The sequence below is a fragment of the Hibiscus syriacus genome, unplaced genomic scaffold, assembly GCF_006381635.1.
Source record: "Hibiscus syriacus cultivar Baekdansim isolate YM2019G1 unplaced genomic scaffold, ASM638163v2 tig00110186_pilon, whole genome shotgun sequence".
NCBI lineage: Eukaryota > Viridiplantae > Streptophyta > Magnoliopsida > Malvales > Malvaceae > Hibiscus > Hibiscus syriacus.
In genome coordinates, this window is record NW_024062617.1 from 133,251 (window position 1) to 157,612 (window position 24,362).

The 24,362-nt window shown below is 33.9% G+C and overlaps 1 long non-coding RNA gene across 1 annotated transcript; it reads left to right on the forward strand.

Moving 5' to 3' along the window:
- The first annotated feature begins 9,356 nt into the window (after window positions 1-9,356).
- LOC120217180 lies at window positions 9,357-23,947 on the forward strand. Its single transcript, XR_005525133.1, has 3 exons — window positions 9,357-9,540; window positions 16,235-16,237; window positions 23,937-23,947. It is a non-coding gene; the product is annotated as an uncharacterized LOC120217180 (long non-coding RNA).
- Window positions 23,948-24,362: the final 415 nt, after the last annotated feature.

The following is a 24,362-nucleotide window of genomic DNA, read 5'->3' on the forward strand; positions in this document are numbered from 1 at the left end:
AGCTATAAGTTTTAAAAACTTCCAATTTAGTCCCCAACATCCACCAATTTTCACAATTAAAACCTCAATTCCCAATTAAATATTATTTTGAAATTTTCGGGTTGTTACAAAAGATAACTCTCAACATTTTAACATTTGAATGTTCACACCCTAACATTTATATATTTATTTTTATTATGTATGTGTTTAAAATATTATTTATTTATATAAATTTTTATACATTATTATGTTATAAAAATTCCACGTGTTGGTAATTTTAGTATTACGTAATAAGATTTGAGCTGCTTACCACCTTTGTATGAGAAAAAAACAATAATATGATATACACGATAGAATCGAAGGGTTTTTTTTTTCTTTTCAAAATAATAAGCAATATGATAACTATTCATCACCATGTGCTGAAGACTTGGACTGCATGACCAAGTTTTCTTCATAAAAAATCTATATAAATTAAACTAGGGTAAATTACACATTTAAAATCTAAACTATCAGTTTTGATATGTTTTAATATTGGATTTTTCAGTTTTTTCGAAATCACACCTAATATTTAGTTTTCATTTTAGTATCTGCCGTTAAAAACTTAATGCTTTTTGTACATAAATTATCAGTTTTGGTCTGTTTAGGTACTAAAACTTTCAAATTTTTTCAAATCTTAAATTTTGAATGGGATACTAAAATGAAACAAAAACTAAAGTTTTCAATGACATGATACTAAAATGAAATAAAAAGTAAACTTTAGGTATGATTTTGAAAAAAAAAATAAAAGTTTAGATACTAAAACATACTAAAAATGATAGTTTAGGTACTAAACACGTAATTTACCCATTAGACTATTGCTTTCGTATTTATATATATGTGCAGGCATGGTCAGGCCAACCAAACTAGAAAATTTTAACTTTATATTATATTTTTTTAAATTTCCCAGTTATTATTTTTCATAGCAGAATATTAACTGTTATAGTGTCATGTTTTAGACCGTTATTACATGCATAAAATTAGGTTAGAGTTCGGGAAAAACATGCATATTCAATTAAGAACTCCATTAATAAAACTGGGACGGAGTCGAAGACATAAAATTTATTACAAGTGTTCAGTTCTACAGAAATGCAGTTGGAAGAAACAAGTTATTTCCAGACAGGCAGAACTTTGCATTCAATAAGAATGCATATGTGTGCATGCATGCAGGCAGCAGTGGAACTTGATTATAGAGTTTGAAGGGGTCAACTTTAAATTTTAAAAAGTTTAGAGGTTTAAATTAAAAATTTTAAAACATGTGAAGGGTTTAGTTTACATTTTTCAACAAAAAAAAAAAAAAAAACTGGGGTCTAACTTAATTTTTTGAAAATTCGAGAGACTGAATGAGATTTTTTTAAAAAATTAAGGGAAGGGTTTAATAAAAAACATTCAAAAAATTAAAGTTTAGTCTAAATTTCTAAAAATTTTGTGGGGACCAAATTAAATTTTTTGACAAATTTTAAAATATAACATATAATTTTTTTTTGAAACATAACATATAATTTGTTGATTTCATAGAAAAATGATAGTTAATATAATCAAATCAGTTTGAACATCATAATAATTATATTAACCCACCCTATACATGAGGAAAATAATCTAATTAAGATTAATATTTGATTTATCCACATTGTGATATCATAGTCTAGATTGATCAATATCATATTACTAATTTGCTTAATTATTAAGATATCAAGTTGATTTAAGTATTTTCTAAAATTCAAATATAATTAAAAAAATATATAAACTCAAGTATAAATTTATATAAAAGCCCTAATTTGAGGTCCTTAGTCGACGTGTGATGCAGTGGCGTATCATGGCCCAGGTAGGCCTAGGCCATGGCTCATCCTATGCCAAAAATAGGGTAAATTACCTTTTAGTAATCCACCGATTATTTAGATTTTGTTTTGGTCATCTGACTATTATTTATTTTAAATCATACCTAACATTACATTTTAGTAACTTGTCTTTAAAAAACTAACGATAATGTTAACGTGTCATTGTAAGATAATTTCACATCAATATTGAAAAATAATTACAATTGTCATGTTAGTATTATTATTATTGATTTTTTGCTTTTGAAAAAGAATTATAGTTAAATGACCAAAACATAGATTAAGTAATAGATGAGCTAGCAAAAACGTAGTTTACCCTAAATAAAAATATGTATGAATTATGTTAGGAAAGTTAATACATATTGCTCCCGTTAGTATAATTATATATAGACAGGCGGGCGTAATCGTTCCCTTAAAAATTTAAAATTATCATATATTTTAAATTTTTAAGTATTTTTTTATTAAAATTCTATTTTCGTTCCCCAAAATTTTATAAGTTCGTTATTTTTTAAATTTTAAAAAATCATCCTACTAATATAAAATCATGTGTTCATCTCTGCATGCATCACTATTGATATATATATATATATATATAGTGTCGAATGCAAGATTTGTCCGGGGTGGGCACATGCCTATCTAGAATCCGATTTGTTTGTATTAGTTGTCCATTTTATTATTAATGCCCATCTTAAAATTTCATTTGTGTACATTTCATGCGAAAAAATTCTATTATTAATATTTGATCCACTCTTAAAAGTACTTTTAGATCCGTCACTATACATATATTACTACATTTTATTCGTATGTTACATTTATGTGTATATAGAAATATATTTAAATACGATACTCAACTTCATGCATGCATATTTAAGCACCGAAAAGAATGCAGATTGTCTTGACTGAATTTGCAAATGCACGAGGTAAGGCAGCTTAATTATTCCTTAAGTTATGTTTAATATTTCATAGTCCAACCATGTGTTTAATATAGACTCGAACCTTATATTTCAATATATCAAAGTACTCTATATTTATGTGTATATTGTTTTCATCATACATGTGTTGGTTAAAACATCATGATTATGGTATTAAAAGTAGTAATCCTTGATGAAGATACATAATTTCATGTTGGGGGAAGGCGTCTTGTTTAATGCTAGATGTTGAAGGTAACTGCCCTAAAGCAAAAATTAAATTAAATAACCATTTTCCCTTTGTAATACTAAATTATAACCCTAAACTATTATTACATAATTATTACATTGACTTTTTTTTCTGTTGTAGACTTTCTTCCAAAGAAAAAAATTATTATTTTATTTGTTTAGTCCTTTGAAGTAACTTTAACCTTACAGGCTCTATTTCGGAAGATAGCAGCTGCATTAACTGGAATGAAAACACTTTATTCGACAAAGCAAGAAGACATGGTGGATGTCAATCTTAAGTCAAGCAACACAAATGCATCTCAGTTGCCGCAAGAGTCTGGAGGATGCGCCTGCTAGTGCCCCAATCATTCATCCCAACACAGCTTTTAAACCAGAAAAAAAAAAAGTTGTGCTTCCATGATCCTACTAAGTGTATGTAAAAGAAAAGGAATTTTTCTTTGTCGAATATTTGAGCATATAACTTGAGAGAGAAGATTTGATATGGTAGTTAGGCTAGTCCCAAAGTCCTAACCAGTCCTATATGGGTAGGGTCCTTGTGATCTCAAGCAATTATGCCAATTTGATTTTGCTAAGGGTTTTTTGTTCTTTTTTAAAATTAATAGTGGATTTGCTTTGCTCTTGACTATGTAAAGAATATACATTAAGCGACGAGTGTGTGGCCTTCTTCAAATGTAGCATTTTTGATGAATCGTTCTGAAGGCAAAAACAGATCTCTTTTATTCATCCACATCGTCTGGTTTTTAGCTTACTGCAGTTCACGATGAAGATCACATTGGGCTTTTCCTTTTAAACTCAACTTTTGCTGCTAATTTAAAGCACATAAGCCTAATTCGTGGGCTATTTTTTTTTCTTTTGCGCTTTGTAGAATATTAGATTTCCTCAAAGTTCCCTTTTGCAATTATTAGATTTCCTGGAATAAATGTTTGATTGAAAGGAAAACTATACAAATAAATAAAAAGGGAATTTAGGAAGAACAAAAGAAATTGTTTCTGAAATTTTATTGAGTAATGACTTAAGTTTGATACATAGTACCAACTGTTTAACTAACCAGATATGTTTTATTTTAATATATTTACTGTTTCTGGAATTTCATCTTTATGATATATTTATTATTTTGTTTTAATATATTATATAATTTATATCATGTAAAAATTAAGTCTGGTCTATGAAATCAAGTTTGGTTTATAGAGCTTCTTTGGATCCCACGAGAATGCCACATGATGGTTGATTGACTAACGAAAATGCTCATTCTTAACCCCTATCGAGTTTCATTGCTTGACTCTGTACAATCCAACATCCAACCGCTTGTTTCGAGAGATATATCAAGACCTTCGTATTATAGGTCTACTCGTATGTAAATAATTGACTTGACGTCACCTTCCAATTAAAAAAGTCTTGAAGAAAAGAGAAAAAAAATTATTAAAATAAAAATATACGATTATTAAATACTAGTAAATTAAAAATATTTTTTAAAAAATAATATGGGCGAACCAAAAAGATATTGGAGAAAATTTGAGTCACGTATCTTAGATCCAATTAGATTAAATAAATATGATGTGTGTTGATTTTATACACAAATTCAAATCGAATCTAATTAGACTCAACCTATAAACACTTCTATAACACTCCGTGCTCCACTCCCACACCTTGTCCTTATTGAGCAACTCGGTCAAAGGTGTGACAATCTTGGAATAGCCCTTCACGAACCGTCGGTAGTAGTTGGCTAGTTCCAATAATGCTCTCAACTCGGTCGCCTAAAACGTCTGAGCACCTAAAAATGTAACGTTGAAAACATTAGACACTTATTTTTAACAAAAAATTCTTTAGGCACTAAAACGTTTTTTGAGACATGGTTTGAACACTTATTTTTATATTAAGTCATTTTGGTCCATGTGATCTTTCTTGGATAACCATAGGTCAGTGCTTTATGTTGAAGTGATATTTTTACACAATCACTTAAAAATATATGACATATATCACGGCATCATTTAAGAATATGTGATAAGTATCATTACCATATCAATAACAAGTGTTAACTATTAATCCATTAACAGTTTTCATTCAAAAAATGATTAAAGTACTTTTAAAAAGTAATAGTCAACCAATAACTAGTTGGTCTAGTGGAATGAGGTACTAGGTTCCTTAAGTAATGTCATGGGTTCGAATCTTGGTGTTTGTGAATGGAGCAAACTAGGTTGGGAGGGTCGCCCTCGCCCCTGCAGTACCCGATCTGAATTAGTCGGTTAATAGATAACATATCAATGATTAATTCAAAAAAAAGTAAGAGTCAAAATGATCAATTTAACAAAAAAATAAAAAATTAATTTAATAAATTAAAATATTATTTTTAAAATGTTATTGAAATTCCTAAAGAAAAAAATAATTAAAAACTGTATCATTTTCGTGTAGGGTGTAGCCTTCCACTGCAATCATTTGGCTCATTCCCATCGTAAGACTCTTTCTTTGAGAAGCTTTTGTTTTAATGATACGATGATGACATCCGATTTTCAAAATAGTAAGTTACGATATTCAACATTGCATTAATTCAGGTTCATTTAGAGAACAAGGTCGTTCATAACTTAGTTTGGTTTTTTTAATCTATTTCCCCTCTTGTGTTTTATGCTTATGAATCTCCTATATGTATTTCGGATGTAACATTTTCAGATGCTATTAACGACTATGGTTTGAGGTAACTAAATATTTGGATGGAGTTGAGGATGAAATTAGAATATTCAAAAGTTCAAAGATTACTTTAGAAAAATGGACATGATTTAGGGATGAAATTAGAATACTTAAAAATTTAAGGACTAATTTAAAATGAAAATCATAGTTTGAGAACTTAATTAATTGAAAAAAAGTTGGGAAGGAAAATCCCCTCCCATCAAATACAATTACCAGAGATTTCTGAATTCTTTGAAGCAAATATTTTTTTTCTTTTTTCATAAAAATAATTTTATTTTCTTAAAATTTTCAATAACTTGTCATCCATTTGACCTCTTTCAGTGTTTCAATAGAAGAATTTGTAGTCTTTAACATATCATATAATCCACTTGGAAATAACTTTCTTAAAAAAATTGGTGCGTTGTCTTCTCTCAAGTCTCTTACCATAAAGGGTTGTGGACTCAATGACACTTTACATGTCCAAGGTAAAATTGTTTTTTATCTCTAAAATTTCATTTGAAATAGAAAATATTAAATAATTTATTTGTTTAATTATAATATTTGTTAGAAGATAAATGTAATACCCTAAATATCAGGTCAGTGATTATATTACAAAGGTTTAAAAATTTGGAGGATTAAATTGAATAAAGTGTAAAGTATAAAAAATGATTTAAAAATTGTGATTAAGACCAATTAATAAGAATGGAAGAATGAAAGTGTATTTTGGTCCTTTAGAGGGAAATGAATTTAAAATACATTTTTATTAGAGTATTTAAAAAGGGGAAAAGAAAAAAGGGTGAGAACAAGCTATGTTCTCTTCTTCTTCCTCCTAGTCCCGTGTCCTCCATATCCAAGGTAAGGGTTCTTCAACATTGATTTTCCTTTCGTTTTGGGTTTGTTCTTGAAACCTTAAGTGATGTGTAAGCTTAAGGAAGGGTTAAAAAAGATTAAAACTCAGAAATAGATGTTTTATTTTAGATTGAAGAAAATGGGTTTTTTGAGTAATTTGTTGAAATATGAGTTTTCATTGATGTTTACAATTATATTTGACTTGTCAAAGAAGAAAATAAGAGAATAAAAACCTTGGATGTGATTAAAAACATGTTAAAAAAAGTAGTATGATTCTTAGTTTGAGATGTTCTTTGGAGAATTTAGATGTTATAATAAGCTAAATGGAGGAAAGTTAGTTGGGTTAAGTGATGTTAAGTTTAAGGGCATTGTTTGAGGTAAAAGTAAGAGTTACAAACGAAAATTTACTAAAAATCAAGCTAAAAATTGGAAAATTTGGGTAAGGGTATCGGTACTGGAAGAACAGTACCGATACTATAGGTTTAAATTTGGGGAAATCAGATGAACAATATCGATACTTATGCAATTAGTATTGATAATGATGTGGGTATCGATACTATAAGGAAGATATCGATACCATGGATACCAGAAGGTAGAAATGGTATTGATACTGCAGGGGAGTATCGATACCATAATATAGAAGTATCGATACCATAGTAGGGGTACCGATACTATTGAGTTTGGAAAATTAAAATAGGATGAATTTTTATAGAAATTGAATATAATAGTACTTTTAAGTATTATTAAAAATATAAATGTTAGAGAGTATACTAACATTGATATGTTATGTGTACTTAATGGATGCTTGTGTAGATCGTAACCAAGCCTCTGAGTCAAGCAAGAACAAGGGCAAATATAAAGTTGCCAAATAGTAGGACACCCTTAAAGCATACGAACGAGGCATACCAGATGAGTGCATTTATTATGTACTTATATGTTATGATAATCATAGATGCATGTTGCTTAATATATGTATGGTGATTACCAAATGACACTATGTGTGCAAACTAAGAAATTCATAATAAGTTTATGAATTTCCGTATGGGCACTTTGTGTGCAAAACTAAGAAATTCATAATAAGTTTATGAATTTCCGTATGAGCACTTTGTGTGCAAAACTAAGAAATTCATAATAAGTTTATGAATTTTTGTATTGACACATTGCGTGCAAATCTAAGAAATTCATAATAAGTTTATGAATTTCCGTATAGGCACTATGTGTACAACCCACGAAATTCATCATATGTTGATGAACGACCGTATAGGCACTAAGTGTGCAACCCCTTTTCCATGCATAACGGTGCATTATAGGCATGAAAGGGTGCCATAAATGAAATACATAACGGTGTATTATCGGCATGAAAGGATGCCATAAATGAAATGCATAACGGTGCATTATCGGCATGAAAGGATGCCATAAATGAAATGCATAACGGTGCATTATCGACATGAAAGTATGCCATAAATAAAAATGCATAATAGTGCATTATAAGCATGAATAGATGCATTCAATGAAAAATAAAGAATAATTACTAAAGAGATAAATGGAAAAAGAAAAATATAAATAAAGATAGGTATGCTAGACATACTAAGAATAATTACGATAATTGGGTGAATGGAAATTTGTTTAATTAAGGAGGATGATCCTTAAGGAGTATACGATTTAGTGTGAAACTAAATAACTATGATATACTTATGTATACATTAATTTTTCTTTAAAATATTATGTCTCACTAAGTAAATACATAACGTGTGTTGCTTCCACGCGTAGGTAAAAGCGGAGACTAGTCAAGTAAGGAGTGCAGCAGTAGCAACAACTATCATCAATTAAGGTTGACTCATCAGTAACAGTAGGACAATCATACTTATTTTGAAACTTAGTTGGCATGTAATTGAACTTAAGAAAATATTTTATAATGTATTTAAAGTGATAATTTTAGTAATATGTTTCAATGAATATTTAATCATTGTGTTAAATTGTGTGGTTTTAAGATTTGAAACAAAATTTTACGGGTTTTCAAATGAATAAATATTTTAAAAGTGATGTGACATTTGTATCTTATGTACAGAAATGTATTGGAGAGATGTGTGTTACAATAAATGTGTAAGTATAATAATCACACTTGTTAGAAGATAACGACAACTATATTGGCCGCACAATAAAATAGATATTAAGATTTTATGTAGAAATTCATTTCAAAAAAATTATGGGAAAATTGAAATTTCATGAATATCAAAAATAGGAGAATACGAGAGGAATTCTGACATATAGCATATTCTCTAACCTTAATCCCTACTACGTATTTGTAAAGATAAATACTTAATTACAAAAAATATTCCATCGTGCTTCAGCCCATTATAGATCAATCAAGTTCACTTATCAAGAAAAAGCTACAAGGGCCACTCACAAATGCTTTCCGCAACAGCAACATGCTGGTGACATCAGATCTAATATACAACCACTTGACTGGAAATATTCCGAATTGGATTGGCAACCTTTCTCAGTTGAGCTATCTTCTTCTAAACATCAACCATTTTGAAGGAGGGATCCCAGTTCAGTTGTGCAACATGGACCAATTAAGCTTGATTGATCTTTCCAATAACAATCTTTCAGGTATCATTCCACCTTGCTCGATGATTACAACACTTAACGAAGCATCTCAAGAATATGCTCGATGATTACAACACTTAACGAAGCATCTCAAGAATATGTTCGTTACATCGCTGCTATCGTGCAAGCTTCGAGTTCGTTCTCCATCGATAATCCCATACAGTTCACGACAAAAAACAACTCGTACTCTTACAAGGGAAGAGTCCTTAGATACTTGTTCGACATCGATTTCTCGTGCAACAAGTTGACAGGGGAGATTCCCCACCAAGTGAACAAGTTCCAAAACATCTTTGCTTTGAATCTATCTCACAATAGTTTGAGAGGATCAATCCCACCAGCATTTTCGATCTGAAGCAAATCGAGAGCCTCGATCTTTCCCACAACAACTTGAGTGGTACAATCCCTCCACAATTGTCTTATTTCAGTGTGGCGTACAATAATATGTCCGGAAGTACACCGGTAATGATCGCACAATTTTTGGCATTCAAGGAAAGCAGCTATGTTGGAAATCCTCTTCTCTGCGGTAAACCGTTGTCGAAGAACTGCTCGACATCCGAACCATCACTGCCTTCATTGCTGAAGGGGTCTACTGAAGATGGATTGATTGATTTGACTGACTTCTACGCATCGTTCGTCGCGTCTTATGTCGTGGTCACACTGAGTATTGCGAGTGTGTTGTACATCAATCCTTACTGGAGACGAGCATGGTTCCATCATATAGGAAAATCATCAAATGTTGCTACTATTTCTTGGAAGACCACATTCTGCCTAAGAGATTCCTCAGGGGAAATTAATATGTAGATCTCTCTACTCGTAGTGCTTGATTTAGTTGTTTGTTATCCTTCACTTAAAAAGGCAAAATACAAAAGAGTAAACTATGTGTTTAGTATTTAACTATCAGTTTTGATCCATTTTAATACATAACTTTCAAATTTTTCAAAATCATATCTAATGTTTAGTTTTTGTTTTATTTTTAGTTTCCTGCCGTTAAAAACTTAACGTGCGAAGTCTGCACGAGTCTACCCGAGTCCTTACAATTTTGTTTCCTGTCGTTAAAAACATTCAATTTTGTTTCATTAGGCTTTACCATTTAAGGTTCTTACATAGAGTTCTTAATGTGCTAATTGGGAAGTCTGCACGAGTCTAGCCGTGAATCGTGATAAACGCTACACGATTCTTTCTGTGAATTTCCGAGAGAGATTCATTGCAACTAACTAAATAAGATTAATCTCGGCATCCGTTTTCAAATCCGCTTTAAACCGTCTGCATGTGCTTTAATGAATCAGGTGCATGTTCAGTCCGATCAAGCAGGACACTTGGTTATATCCGGCGAACCAAGAGAATTAAGCAATCCCTGGGGTGTCACACCCTTTAAAAAGGTTCGTCTTGATTCGAAGAAATCGCAGTATAGATAACGGTAACCATGTTCAGTAGCCATTATAAATGCCTAATCGGATTGGTAGCGACTGTTTCCATTATCGATACATGCTTGTGTTGTCCAGGTTTAGTTTGCCATCCAGAATCAACCGTATGCGACAGCCGCCGTCGTTACCCTGCAGGGTCAGCTGTTCGTGCACGCCCCTTTCGAGCCGACGGGTGTAGTGTAAGGCTTTTTATGTAGAGATTTCTCTAGTTTGAAACTGATGCGTGACAATCAAATTCAGCTGTTGCACATTTTTTTATTGATAAGAGTCTGTACAGCCAATCATTCAACATGTTCCTTTTCTTTTCTTTTTAAATCCATCATTCATATTCCCATTGCCATGATCTATTATCACACAACAAATAACAACATTACACCTAATTACAGTTTTCTCATAATTAGTGTTTTAGTAGGATGATTAAAGTATTTAAACGCAAATGGTCTTGATCTAATTTGATTCTATAAGGTAAAGCATCAGGACAATGCAGATAATAACCCTTCACATCCCCTGCCCATTCATAATTTGTGTATGAAAAATACATTTATCACTAATAGATGCATTTTATTCACACTACTTACATAATAAATAAAAGATGGGTAAATTATATATTTAGTCACTTATCTAATTATGTGATTTTGTTTTGGTCGTCTAACTATTTCTTTTGAAATTATATCAAACATTACATTTTTGTTATCCACAGTTAAAAAATTAACGATAATATTACTATGTCATCATTAAAAAAATTACCACATCAATAAATTTGTTTATTTTGTATAGACGACTAAGACGAGTGATAAAAACAGAACGTTAGGTATAATTTTGAAAAAAATAATTAGATTACCAAAACAAAATCGTAAAAATAGGTCAGTAACTAAATACGTAGATAATAGATATAATAAATAAATTCACCCATAACTTTACAAAATAGTCACTTTATTCCTCATTTATTTTTAAACACTTTAGCTCGAAATATTTCATTAAGAAGTCAAAATAACTCATGATGAGGTGAAAACCTCAATTGACTCACATCAACACTTGTAATTGACGTGACAAGTTTTATGTATCCAAAATATTTATATGACATTGTCACATATACATAAGTGATGACGCAACACATGTCACACATTTAAAATACTATCATAATATTGTCACGTGTCTACAATGATGATATAATACTACAACATATCTATAATAATAATATGACACTATCACATATCTAATGTGATGACATGCCAAGTTATTAACATTATTTTATTAAATTAATTTCATCCAATCATATGATGATACATGTCATTCTCTCAAATTAAAAAAATTAGTATTCTTATATTAATATATTTATAACATAATATATTTCAAATATACTTTTATATTAATATATTTATGACGTAAATAGTAAAATATTTTATAATTAATATATTCTTATAGAAACATATTAATATCATCTATTTTAAAATACTAATAATTATGTCAATAGTACATTAATATTATGTTATAAACATACTAATATAAAAATATATTAGTCAAACATTATATATTACTTAGTTTGATGGCTAAGCATTGAGTTTTTCACCCTTTAAACTTAGATGATTACATGTATCATCATTTCATTCAATGAGATTAATTTGATAAAAAATAAATATATCAATTTAATATATAAAAATAAATAATTTACTAATATCTTTGAACATGTAACAATGCCACAACATTATTGTGCACAAGTCGCAGTACCATATCACCATTATAGGCACATTGTAATGTCATTTAAACACTTCAAACACTTAATAATGTCATGTTAACAACAAATACCGACTATTAGTTGATGATTTTCATCAAATCATTTTGACTCAAAATGAAATATTGAAAGTTAAAGTGTTTTAAAAAAAGAATATATCAAAGTAATTATTTAATCAAACATTAGGAGTGAATTTTTTTCATGGAATAATATCTTTATTCAACCCTAACATTTGACAAGATAATCACTTTAATCTCTATTTTTTAAAAATAATTATTCCTATTCTTTTTTAATCACTTTGACCTCTTATATTTTATTTTAGGACAAAAGGTCCCCTATTTAAATGAAAATTGTTAATTGAACGCTTGTCGCTAATTTGGCAAGTTCTATCTATCCAAATTGATAGCATGGAATTTTCTATGTCACCACTTTAGACATATGACAATGCCTCATCATCACTTTTGATACATGACAAAGTACCACATCACTTTTGGACACATAACATGTGCCATGTTATCACTCCAAACACATAACACATGTCACATCATCACATTTAAACATATGATGTAACACCCCAATTTAGGGGCTAAATTTAAGAAATTATAAATTGGTGGATTTAATTGGTATTTTGAAAGAAATGGTGGATTAAATTGTAAGATTTCAAATTTGAAAGACCGTTTTAAGAAGTACATGAAATTCAGTGGCTAAACCCATGATTTAACCTTTTTTTATATGTTGAATTATAAATCCCCCCGTGCGCAGGTTCAACAGAGATTTTCCAGGTTTCCCTCTCCAGCAACCCTTCTTTACACTCCGATCTACTCACCGTCCGACCTCCGATCGACGAGACAAAACCAACATCGTGTTCGTGTCAACCGAGGAACAAAACCCTCAAACCTTTCGTCGTGAATCGTCTCCGTTCGTCGTTAATTTCAGTCGGAAGTATCGTCGGTAATAACTCAATTTCAATTGGTTTTCCATCGATTCACGACGATCCGGTCATCCGTTTACGACACCTCCCGCACCATCGTGTTCCTTATATCGTTCTGAGTCCACCGGTGTTCTCCGTTTCTCCATCGTCACCGGCGCGTGGAGGGGTAAGACCGTCAAAGTTTCTGACGTTTTGGAATCGAATTCTCCACCGTTCAAAATTGTGAACCGAGCTTTGTAAGTGCCTCAAAATCGCTTAAAATAATTTTTAGTAATTTTTCCGGGAATTTTCCGACATCGTAGTACTGTTCACGCGCCACACGCGCCACCCCCGAGAGTGGGCATCGTCTGGGTGATAATTTAGTAATTAATTTATGTTTGGGTGCTATTTGTGTAAAATTCGGGTGTTAGATTGGTAAATATTTGTAGAATGTGGCTAATTTGGTAATTAATTTATGTTAGGGTGATATTTGTGTAAAATGGTCGACTGTTGACTGTTGACCGGCGTTGACCATAGTTGATCAGAACTTTGATTGGCTTTGACCGGGCATTAAACGACCTTTGACGTTGACGGAGTATACCTATCCTGACATTTTTCGACGTTCCGAATCCGATTCCGCAGTCCATTTTTCAAAATTCGGACCCGAAGGTCTTAAAATTGGGCAATTTTCCCAATATATCACCGGTGACCGGTAATATTACCGATCTAACACCCTTAGCAGTAAAGCGCGCCCCCTACACCGCGCTATACGATGATTTGGCGCCACGTGGGGTATAGCGCGCCCCCTGCACTGCGCTATACGGTGAGCTGGCGCCACGTGGGTATAGTGCGGCCCTTGCAGTGCGCTATACGCCATGCAGGGGTATAGCGCGGATCAGGTACCACGCTATACCTTTACTCCTAATAATTTTATATAGCGCGGGGCAGGTACCGCAACATACCTTTACTCCTGACATAATTTTATATAATGCGGGGCAGGTACCGCGTTTTGTATAACTTTCCTCGCTATAAATACCATTCTCCGCCGGTTAATTTCTCACATCTCTCCTCTCAACTTATAAATTAATACAATAATTCCGTCAACGAGTCAATAATTCTGGCAATCTTCTCATATTTTATTTAGAAATTCGTGCGGTTTTTCGTTATAAGGTAATTTTGTTATATTTTTTTATTTATTGTTTATTATGATTATTTGAAAAAAATATTATACTAATTATTTTCAATTAATTTTTGTGTTTGTAAAATGGAAAGCGAGAGCATACGTCAAATAGTTTGCGGTGCAGGTAATATATTAAATTATATTATTTAATTTATTTACGTTGATGTGTAAAACTTTTATGTGTTATATGTTCGTTCATATATAATTTATTAAATCAGGGTTGTTTCATTTTTTTTTCAGATATAATAGTGCCGCACTTTTAAACTCAAATAATGGCGCGACTTTTAGCTATTGTTTTTATGATGGTGAAATTCGAGAAGATGAAACCGACGTGTTTTAGTATCAAATGAGCGTGTTAAAATATCATTCAAGAGAAACATAACTCTTGAGGAGCTTATAACGAAGATTTCGAGGAAGATTCATGTTGGAAGTAGTAGAAGAGTGTCGTGTTGCAGTATAGATTTCAACATATTGTTCCATTAACTTATACACGTTCGAACTTTCGAACAATGATGATGTTGAAATGATGGTTGGAGCTCAAAGTAATTATTCAGACGCCGCTATTGAGATGTATGCACATTTTATTCAAGTGTGTGTTGTTTGGGGTCAATCATTAAGCTCCCACTATGGGTTGACTGAACAAGTTGACAGCCCGACGACAGTAATGTGTAATGATTTTAATGCCATAATGGGGAGACATTCATCCGCAACTCCTTACGATATGTACCAAGGTAGGTCGACGAACAATCCGTATGGCAACATCGCTTCCAGTTCAAGGGGAAGGCATTCATCTGCAAATCCCTTTGACCTTAATATGGAGATGCCATCGACGCAACCATCTGTGCAGTTTCCATTTGACGCGATGGCTTCAAGCTCTAGGGGGAGGCATTCGACTGCGAGCTTTTTCGATCTCAATGTCGATATGCCTTCTAGTTCAAGGGGAAGGCATGCAAGTAGTAGGTTCTTTGACCTAAATGTGGATAGGATGGAGGAACCATCATCTCCACCAGAAGAACCGCTTCGTGAGCCTGGTGCGGATGGTGTTGAGACTGGACTGTTCATTGACCCAAAATCACCGCAATTCAACTCCGATGATGATGAAGTTCCAGGAAATATGGCACAAACTGACTCTCCTGCACACATGTATGAAGCTGATTATGGTGCAATGTACGGGCCAGAATTTGCGGATATGCCTCATCTCGGTGACTATGGGTATTACTCATCAATAAATAATGGTGAGTTATCTTTAGGCATAGAGTTTTCAAGCAAAGAAGAAGCGATGATGGTTATCAAAAATTACAATATTTGTAATTCTGTTCAGTCTAGAGTAGACCGCTCCACGACCGAAAAATATGTATGCTACTGTGCCCTGTGCGAAAATTGATGCAATTGTATGGTTCGCGTATCGAAGAGGAAGATGAAAGACAATAGATGGGAACTAACAATATACAACGATCCTCACACATGTTGTGCTGGAGGGGTCAACCAAGATCATCCCAACTTGGACTCACTCTGAACTGATATGCCAAGCCATCATGCCCATGGTCAAAGCAAGCTCTCATATAGTTGTTGCAGTGTTGATTTCAGCTATACAATCGCAGTATGGGTACACTGTCTCCTATAAAAAAGCTTGGTTGGCAAAACAAAATGCCATTGTCAAACTTCATGGCGAATGGGATGCATCTTACAATGAACTTCCATGTTGGTTTAGGCTGGTGTGAACGTTGAATCCTGGGATAATTGTGGACTTCGAAACCTCCTATGCATACCATAATGATCGAGTTCTTCGTGATCGATGCCAATTCTACCGCGGGTTTTTTGGAGTTACCCACAGTGCGTTAATGCTGTCAAATTCTGCAAGCCTGTGGTCCAGATCGACGAGACGTTCTTGTATGGAAAATACAAGCAAGTTTTATTATTGGCAGTTGTCCAAGATGGCAATCGCAACATTCTTCCAGTTACTTTTGCTCTTGTCGAAGGAGAAGATACAGCTTCTTGGGATTTTTTCCTCCGAAATTTACGTGCACATGTTATCACGAAGGAAAACATCTGTGTCATTTCAGATCGCGGAGCTGGAATCAAAGCAGCAATGGAGTCTTTGGGTCCAATGCGACAACCACCCTTTGTCCAACATAGGTATTGTCTTCGACACATTGCCGCGAACTACCATGGAATGTACAAGAAGAATGATGAGCGTCAATTAATTGTGCGCATGGGTAAGTGAAACTTAGCAAGTTTGTTATCTTTCGATTGTTTTAATTTTGCAAAGACAACAAGTTAGTAAGCTATATATTTTTTGATCAGGTTATGAACTACTTCCTCGAACGTTTGAATCAATGTTTCAAGAGTTGCGGGCGAAGAACGAGGAAGGATATGATTACATCAGCCTCATCGATAAAGAAATGTGGACGAACATATATGATGGTGGATATCGATATGGACACATGACGACCAACTTGGCAGAAGCAATCAATTCAACCTTAAAGGGTGCACGTCACTTACCTTTAGCGGCTTTGGTATAGACTACATATTTTTGTTTGGGGGCGCTTTTTGCGAAACTCAGGGGATAAGCTCAAACCTGGATGCAAGGCGGTCATGTCTATCACCCTAGATTAGTTGCAGATCTACAGAAAAAAATTGCTGCATCAAATGGAATGTCTGTAACAAGCTTCTCTAGAAGGCATGAAATGTTTCGTGTCACAGAGTTACCGCGACCTCTTCAAGGGATTGAAGTTGTGTCGTTAAGAGTAAATCTATGGGACAGAACGTGCGACTGCGGGGTTTTTCAAGCTCTAAAGTATCCATGCTCTCATATGATAGTAGCTTGCTCGCATACACGTCAAGACTATAACCATTTTGTGGATCCTGTATACCTACTATCTGAAGTTTTTAAGGTATACGAATTTGAGTTTCCCCCCATATGTAATGACAAAGACCCTAATGAGGTTCAAGATTGGCTTCCGATTGTACTAAATCCGAGTTTATTGAGGGAGCATGGTCGTCCAAAATCCAATCGAATTCATTGCGATATGGATATTAGAGAAAGATTTAGACAAGACAGAAGATGTGGGCATTGTAGAAACCCAGGGCACACTAGAAAAGCATGTCCACTTCTGTTGTCATCAAGTAACAATTGATGAGGAAATGATGTATTTTATTATCAAATAATAATTCTTCTACTTTAATTTGCATTTACTTCAAGTTAATGTCATTTGATAATCACCGATAAAGATTAAAAAAACAAACACAATCATTAAATTTTAACAAACTAATAACAATAAGTATTAAATGGTAAATGATAACCAAATTATAATAACTGATAATAAATGGTAATAAAAAAACCGACTGAAATACATTAAAAAACAAAATAAAGTAAGTATTAAATGAGAAATAATAAAAAAATTACAATTTAACAAAATAAAGTAAATACAAATATAATAAAAAACAAAATCTATCGATGCATGCGAAGCGAATGTGTTCCGCAGGGCGGTGGCTGTCGGTCTCGAGGAGGATTTCTTCGTATCACTGGTTCTGACTCCTCGCTGTCATCATCATCACCATCGTCGTCGTCGTCGTCTTGCGCAGGTACATGAGGAGCTAATGACGATGAAGTACCTCCGTAGAGTAAGGACCCTGGAGTTGTATGACTGACTATCCCACCGGCCTGCGAAAACTGGGAAAAGTCATAAAACCCAGACATCGCTGAGTGTGAAAACTGTACAGGAGGCGGTGTCTGTGCTGCGGCCATGGGTGATGAGGTTGAACCCGCCAAATATCCAACATATGAACCCCAAGTCGGGTCTGTAAACATAGACCCATAATAGCCTCCAGGAGGGGTCATCTGTGACGGTGGCGGTGGCGGGGTCATAAAACCGAGTGAAGGCGGCGGCAGCGGCATCTGGTAATGGAAAGGCGATGGCAACATCATATATGGCTGCGGTGGCTGCTGGGAAGGTCCTGTTGGTGCATCTGAGGATGAACCGGAAGCACCTGCTCTCCGTCCACGAGTCAGGGGACGATGGTGCTGTGTCGGTGAACGTCTCTGTCGACGTCGTGGAAAGGTCTGCCCTCGTGTATCCTCGAGAAGTAGAAACGATTTCCCGTTACTGTTGAACCACTCATAATAATCTTCAGCATACATCAAAAAGTCAATAAAAATGGGCTCTCTACGTGGAATGCGCCGATGTCGATCCTCCACAACACGACCCACTCATGATGCCTCACCACCAATCTGTATCTGTCTTGCCGTCTATCTAAGCTATACAACTCATCCATATTGCGAGGTGCTCTGGAATTGGTTGAAAACAACCAAACTATCGGAGCACGCGATCAATGGAGTACCACTCGACGGTCGCATAACAGATCAGAGGGACCATCGCCATCCAAACATCTAATAGACCCCTCAACTCAGGTGGGATCACCGCCCTCACATCATCAGTAGAATATGGCACTCATTCAAACTAAAACAATAATATGTAATTTTATCAATAATAATCTAATTATATAACTATAATCTAAAATCGATTTTAAACATTAAAATTCATACCTGTGTGCCAGCCTTCTGATCGATTAGTACCCTAATCTTTTCTAAATCATCAGTAGATCCTGATGATTTTTCCTATCAGTAGACCACTATTCAAGGAAAAAATTTGTTATACGTTGTATAAAATTATTAATATACAAAATCAGTTTTATAATTACCTCAGAAGTAGTGGAAATACGAATGGGTTCTTCACAACGGGACTAAAAAGGGCAATCGATACCATGCCAAGACTGCAGCAGCAGGAGACTCCGCTGATAGCATTACGCCTGTAGTCAGTGGCTCCACACATCTCCCTGTACAACAAAGCCAAAACTACCGAGCCCCAACTGAATGATCCGGCGAGACGAAAGTCGCTAAGATGTCGCAACCACATGCAGTAAACTATTTGCGCGATTGTCTGGCATCAGCAACCCTCCTATCAGCTGCAATAGCATGCCCCTGCATACATCTTAACCTCATCCTCAGAGACGTCTGCGCTCAACTCCCGAAAATTGGCATCTAACCAATTTAACGGTATCCTACCTCCGAAAATTTTCCGAGACACGTCCTAGACTATCCCAAACCAGTCCAAGAACCGGAAGCTATCCCCGATATCACATCTCCATCCCCGGAAGCCCCAGGTGCATAGAAACATCCTCAAGCGTGATCGTGCACTCTCCGCATGGAAGATGGAATGTGTGGGTCTCCGGCCTCCACTGCTCTACTAAGGCAGAAATCAGGTCTGGCTCTATCTTACAGTGACCCTGATATCTACCTATGTAACCGAATCCAGCTCTACTAATACGCAAGACACGACTAGGTATCACTAACTTAAGATTCCTAATAAAAAATCTAATACACGGGTCCTTCTCTAAAATAAATAATTACAAAAATTAATTCTTAATCTAATAATCATGCATTAAATGAATAAAAATAATTATTAATAATAATTTAAATTAAATTAAAATGTTAAAATGTTACCGTATCAGCAAAGTGTCGAGATATTTAATTATTATATAATAATCATGCATTAATAAATAACTAATATTACTAATAATTTAAATTAAATTAAAACGTTAAAATGTTACCGTATCAGCAAAGTGTAGAGATATATGATTTCCATTCGAGCGAAGTAGACTGCCTTCCATTATATCTGAAAAGAATTATATTAGTAAATATTAAATAAAGTAAAATATAATAGTAAAAATATTAAAATATACCTTAAAAGAGAGTATTTGAGAGAAATTTAGAGAATTTGAGAGAATTTGGTATGATAAAATTGATTGAGAATAGGGGTATTTATAGGGAGGAGGGGTCGGTAGTTAGGGGTATAGCGCGCCCCCTGCACCGCGCTATACCCCACGTGTCAGATATACAGGTATAGCGCGCTGCAGGGGCCGTGCTATACCCACGTGGCGCCAGCTCACCGTATAGCGCGGTGCAGGGGGCGCGTTATACCCCACGTGGCGCCAAATCATCGTATAGAGCGGTGCAGGGGGCGCGCTTTATTGCTAAGGGTGTTAGATCAGAAAATATAATCTGATCGGTATTAGATCGGTAATATTACCGGTCACCGGTGATATATCGGGAAAATCGCCTTAAAATTGCCAGTCAAACTCGTTGACTTTGATTTTGACCGAAAATTCCAAATTTTTGAAAAGTCATATTTTATGCTTTCGACGTCCTGAATCCGAATCTGAAGTCCGTTTCGCCATATTGAACCCGTAAGCTGTTTTTGACTGATTTATCACCCGATTCGATTCGCTTATCGCAATTAAGCTCTGTTTTTATGTAATTTCTGTTGATATGGATCCGAGGAAATATTGGAAGATGATTTCAAGATTGATGACATTTTAATGGAATTTAATGGTCGATCAGTATTGCACAAAAATCGAGGTAATACTTTACTACCTCTTTATGCTTTATGGAACATGTTGATATTGGTAAATTCATGAATAAGATAATGTTGATCAATTTTGTGGAGTTGATTAATTTATACACTCGATATGAATGTGGTAGAAATTCGTAACTGAATTCGGATCGAATGATTAATATAAGAGATTGAGGGAATGTTAGAATTAAATTACAAGTTATGTGATTTGTGATAAAGAAATCAGCCACGGATTTGTAACTTATATTTTAAAGGTTAAATGTTAAAGGTACTTGGATGGGAAATTATGAGAATACTCTGTAGGGTAAAATTACGAAAATACCTTTATATTGTAAGATGACAAGAATTGTTCTTGGAAGTTGGTTAATAACTCTGAAAGACATATTGATCCGATATAATTACAGATGTGCATAAGAAATGCTAGTTTTACTTAGAAAATTTAGAAAATTGGTTTTTAACCCTAAAAGGGTTTGTATAAGATACTATAAGTCTGTTAAGGAATCATTTCGAGATCAAAGAATGTTCGGGAAGCAATTAACCATTGGATCTCTAAAGTATAATTATTTTTGTTAAGAGTTAATACCAAAATTATCTGATTAAGAAATTACGAAAATGCCCTTGAGAGGTAAAAATAGTCCAAGTTGACTCTGAATGAGGAAATAACATGAGAATTTATTTTTAAACCGATAAATTACTGATTTGATTGTTGAGATCTTATTTTTGTATGGACAATTCTGATAATCCGTTAGTAACATCTGAGAAGGCATTTAACTTGGAAATCTCCGACTTGAGTAAGTACGTGAAGAATAATAATTTATCGATGGTGATATTTTGTCAGAATAGTTCAAAGGGACTGACATAAATTATAAGTTTTAATTAAATAATAAGACCGAACGGAAGGAATTGATTGAAATATTCTAGATTTGTAAAATGACCAAAATACCCCTGGAATGGAAATGACTCAAGAATGTCACCAAGTTCAGGAATGAATGGATATACTCAAGCTTTGAAATGAATAGAAAAACGTTGAGCATCAAAATGACCAAAATGCCCTTATGACCTAGAATAAGTAAATGTCTTGGATTAATTAAGAAATCCAAATAAACATGGATGTTGTGCTACCAGTAAAAGTTATGGAACGCAACTTAAATGATCAACCAACGTTAGTGCTATATCATTACCTGAATGATATAAGTACCACTTGAATGTTTGTTCATCTTCTCAAATTTGGATCGATGATAATTCTGGAAGTACTTGGCTCAACTCAACTCTAGAGCGCATACATACTAATAAGTGTGTATTCGTGAGTCAAATCAACCACGAATACCAGAATAACTTTATTATATGAATAAATTGAACTGAAATGAAGTACAACGTGTATTTGAAATTCAGAAACGTCTGAATTATTCTGGAAAACTTTAAAGTAATTGGGATAGACTTGCTTACTAAACGAACTAAGTAACATCAATGATTGAGGATTAAATAGGTGATTGGATGAGTTTGGAAACACTGTTGAACTTATATGATGAATTGTCCTTATGGGTTATGAGCCATGGATCAAGTACGTCCGTATTTCCTGATATTATTGAAACGTGGAAATGAAATAAAGACCGTTGGAAGATTTATTCAGTGACGATTATGGGGATGATCTATGGATCTGCATTATGGTATTAAAGAGTGAATACACTGGAAGGATAATGAATTGACTTGTTGGCAAGCATCAGTTTGGGAGTTGTGTAACTCGAGTTATTTGATAATATGATCGATAGTCATAGATTGTAAATGACTTGAATCTTCGATTCTATATTTTCATCTAAAATCACTTCGGTCATGTTGGAAAACGCAAGTAACGCATAAGGAAAAGATTCTGAATACCTCATTTGGTTCAATTGGGCTGAAAACCTATGAATTCAAAGTATATTCCTGAATACCTCTGATTGTTTGGGTAATGGAATCACTCGCAGTAAATCTGGATTTAGAATTATTCTGTATAAAGGTTCCTGAACGTTTTCCTGATGTATATAGAAACTTAGTAGAATTCTAAAAGTATCAATCTGAAATGTCTGATTAGATCGGTTAGAAATCGATTCTCTTCAATAAGATCTTATTATTGGAATCCAATCAAATTGCACAAGTTCATGTTATCCATATTGATGACTACAAAATGCATCTAAAAAATAATTGGATTCTCTAGTGTGTTCCTTATATTTTGAAAAATTGTTTTATTGTTTTAACATGTGGTACACTGAAATCTATGGTTATTGTTTTATGGATGCACCGACTTAACGATGATGGCTTATGGATTTGTATCATTGTATAAACTATATTTTGGAGATACAGATTTGTAAAGTACAGCTCTGATCAAGCTGGAAAATTTTTATGGACCTAATGTGACTCTTAGGTAGGCTTTGCGGCCCTGAGATCATTCTCGGGTAGGCCCTGTGGCCCTAAGATGTATTCTTAGGTAAGCCCCACAGCCCCAAAATCTATCTTGGGTAGGCTCTCAGGCCCTAAGATATTCCCTTAGGTTAACCCTTTGTAAGATGGTTTTAAAATACGAGTTTAAAAAACTCCACTACAGTATGGTTTATGGGATTTTACTGAACTATCATTTGATTAGTGTACCTATTATGGTTTTATCGTACTGATGGAACACACTAGGCATCCTATTCGACCTCATGAAAATGTGATAGTATGAAAGGTTTCTTATGAACTGAGATTCATGGCTTCTACTCGATGAACTACTATTATTCCGCAATTGGTATACGTTTGATTCAATAAGGAAATTATGGCTTCCCATTTATTTGCATGTCATGTAGCATCATCTGGTAGTTTTGTATTACTGAGCTTTTCGAAGCTCACTCTACATTGCAGGTTAAAAGAATTGAACCAGTGTAGCTATCGACTTCAGCAAGGGAGTTCTTCCGGCGTTGTTGCAGAGTATGGTACATGTGTTTAGGGGGCATGTAATTGTATTTTGATTTATATACAAGTCTGGAAATCTGTTTTATTTCTGCATACTGATAAATCATTTTATAAGTTACATATTTTAATAAAAGTTTTAAATTTTCCGCCATTTTTACAGTGGGTCGCTCTGGTGGCCCTAATGTGACACCCCGGATCGGATCGGGCTATCCGCATTGGTCTGAGGGGGTTACATATGACATATAACATGTAATTAGGGAGCTTCTACGGTGCGGCGCTTAAAAAAGGCTAAAAAATGGCGTGACCGATTAAACAAGTGACAGGTTAAAATTTAGACCGGTTATGTTATATCATTTAACCGGAAATATTATCAAGTACAATAACATATTAGATAGCACTTATATAATGTAATAGGTAGCGCTTATATAATAAAAAAGGCATTTAACCAGAAATATTATCAAGTACAATAACATATTAGGTAGCGATTATATAATGTAATAGGTAACACTTATATTGACCTGTTTTCTTAGTAAACTGGTATATTTATACCAGTAACATTGCAAATTTACCTATTACATTATAATTATCGGTTTCGATGTTTTTTGGATCGATGCAATTTTAAATGTATTGACACTTTATGCATGCACCTCG